This window comes from Schistocerca serialis, chromosome 10 (genome assembly GCF_023864345.2).
Source record: "Schistocerca serialis cubense isolate TAMUIC-IGC-003099 chromosome 10, iqSchSeri2.2, whole genome shotgun sequence".
NCBI classification, from domain to species: domain Eukaryota; kingdom Metazoa; phylum Arthropoda; class Insecta; order Orthoptera; family Acrididae; genus Schistocerca; species Schistocerca serialis.
In genome coordinates, this window is record NC_064647.1 from 210,793,603 (window position 1) to 210,796,301 (window position 2,699).

The 2,699-nt window shown below is 41.2% G+C and overlaps 1 non-coding gene across 1 annotated transcript; it reads right to left on the reverse strand.

The window, feature by feature from the left end:
• Positions 1-2,126: 2,126 nt before the first annotated feature.
• Trnaa-cgc (transfer RNA alanine (anticodon CGC)) lies at positions 2,127-2,199 on the reverse strand. The gene has a single exon. It is a non-coding gene; the product is annotated as a tRNA-Ala (tRNA).
• Between the last annotated feature and the right edge of the window lie 500 nt (positions 2,200-2,699).

The following is a 2,699-nucleotide window of genomic DNA, read 5'->3' on the forward strand; positions in this document are numbered from 1 at the left end:
ACAAGGATCCATCTTAGGGCCATTGCTTTTTCTTGTGTACATTAATGATCTCTCATCAGTTACACTGCCAGAAGCAGAGTTCGTTTTGTTTGCAGATGACACAAGTATTGCAATAAATAGTATGCCAAGTGTAGTCCTAGAAAGATCTGCTAATTATATTTTCATAGATATTAATAAATAGTTTAAAGCCAACTCACTGACATTAAACTTCGAAAAGACTCACTATATGCAATTCAGAATCTGTAACAGGTTTCCACCCAGCATATGCATAAAATACGAAGAAGAGCAGATAGAAGAGGTTGACAGTCTTAAATTCCTGGGATTACAACTTGATAATAAATTCAGTTGGGAAGAGCACACCACAGAACTGCAGAAACGCCTTAACAAATCTGTATTTGCAATTCAAGTGTTAGCAGACATAGACGACATAAAAATGAAAAAGCTTGCATACTTTGCCTACTTTCATTCCATAATGTCATATGGTATATTTTGGGGTAACTCTTCAAGTCAAACAAAAGTTTTCAGAGTCCAAAAGCGTGTAATATGTATTATTTGTGGAGTAAATTCACGGATGTGTTGTAGAAACCTCTTCAAAGAACTGGGTATACTAACTACTGTCTCTCAGTATATTTACTCCTTAATGAAATTTGTCCTAAATAATGTATCTCTTTTTCCAACAAACAACTCAGTTCATACATACAATACCAGGAACAAAAATGATCTGCACAAGGACTTAAAAGCACTTACTTTAGTTTAAAAAGGGGTCCACTACTCAGGAACACTCATCTTCAATAATTTGGCAGTAAACATAAAAAATTTAGTTACAAATAAAGATCAGTTTAAAAGGAACCTGAAAGACTTACTAGTGGCCAACTCCTTCTACTCCATTGACGAATTTTTTAATAGAAACAAATGATGTATTGTATATATTCATACTATTAGTATTGTTATTTCAGCTTAAAAAAATTGACATGTTCCACATCCACGAGGATCTCCTCAGCACGGATCTATGGAACGAAAACTAATCTAATCTAATCTAATCTCTAATCTAAGGCATCTATTCCTTAGCATATATGGGGAGTTAATGGCACAGGCATCAGCAGAGGCATCCCTGTGTAGTCAGGAGAGTACAACAAAGAGGGTACTGCGGTGGCCCAATGTAATGTTAAGTTCTCTCTATACAGCTTAAGCGTTTCGTGGACTTACTTGTTGAAGAATGCTGGTTCTGCTTTCTTGCAGCGCCGATGTCTTCTGCTAGCACCGGACACTTCTCCGAAGGTTTCACTGCTAGGAAAGGGAAATTTTCACTCTCTCGCTCTCTCTCCTTATGTAAAAAATACGCTACTCTTGGAATATCATTCAATGCACCAGAACATATTTATTTCCACTTTGTAAAAAAAAAAAAAAAAAAAAAAAAAAAAAAAAAAAAAAAAAAAAAAAAAAACTTTATGACGTAAGCCCACACATTACTGGGCACCCAGAATCAGTTAATTACACATTTTTGAACACGATTAATACATAAGCTTTTATCGTGGCTGACTATCCACGTCCAGTCCATGTACTCTCAACAGCAGTTCAACATCTAATAAACAGTCACTACTTCAAGTCTCTCCATTTGTTTTTTAACAATACAGCGCTACATTGCTCTTTGCAGCCGGCCACAGAGCTTCCGGGCCGTATTTGCTTATTCTTGGCAGGTCGCGCTGAACACTTGGCAGTGCCAACGAATTATCTCCCTTCCAGTTTCGCCTGCACAAACAATAAATGGGTACAGCATCCCATGCTCATCCTTACGCTCTGCTTTAAAATAACGCGTGTTCGAAACGGCTGGAACACAAGTGTCTCCAAACTTTCGTAAAATTCTGGGGGCACTACAGTACATGGTGACCCCACCGTAACAGGCTGGCTACCGTGCTAGATATCAGGTGGTGGTGGTGGTGGTGGTGGTGGTGGTGGTGGTGGTGGTTAGTGTTTTAACGTCCCATCGACAACGAGGTCATTAGAGACGGAGCGCAAGCTCGGGTTAGGGAAGGATTGGGAAGGAAATCGGCCGTGCCCTTTCAAAGGAACCATCCCGGCATTTGCCTGAAACGATTTAGGGAAATCACGGAAAACCTAAATCAGGATAGCCGGAGACGGGATTGAACCGTCGTCCTCCCGAATGCGAGTCCAGTGTGCTAACCACTGCGCCACCTAGCTCGGTAGATATCAGGTGCAAACAAGTCCATTATCAATGTCAGTGCAGAAAAATGATGGCGCACAGTGGATGGAGGAAACACATCCGGGAAGGTGTCAATGGCTGGAGAATGAGCAGAATTGCAGATCCACGATGATAAATGACACTAAAGGTTGCAGCACACAAGGGACATGATGCACCATGCTAAGCTCTCCCCCAATAGGCTTGCTCTTCGGAAAAATTTTGAAGAATGGAGGTCAAACCCTATAGGGGACAAACACAGAAAGGCCTAAACATTTGAGCTTCCTTTTAGTCACCGTTTATGACAGGCAGGAATACCTCTGGCCTATTCTAACCCCCCCCCCCCCCCCCAGACCCGCAGGAAGGCGGGGGGGCATTGTTGGTTGGCAGCCAGACCAAGATCAGTCACCAGGATTAGACTCATTGAGTCAATCACTGCAGTCTTTTAGGACAATTCCACGAGATTGTTATCAGCTTGTTTGAAAGGTATTTACATCGATCT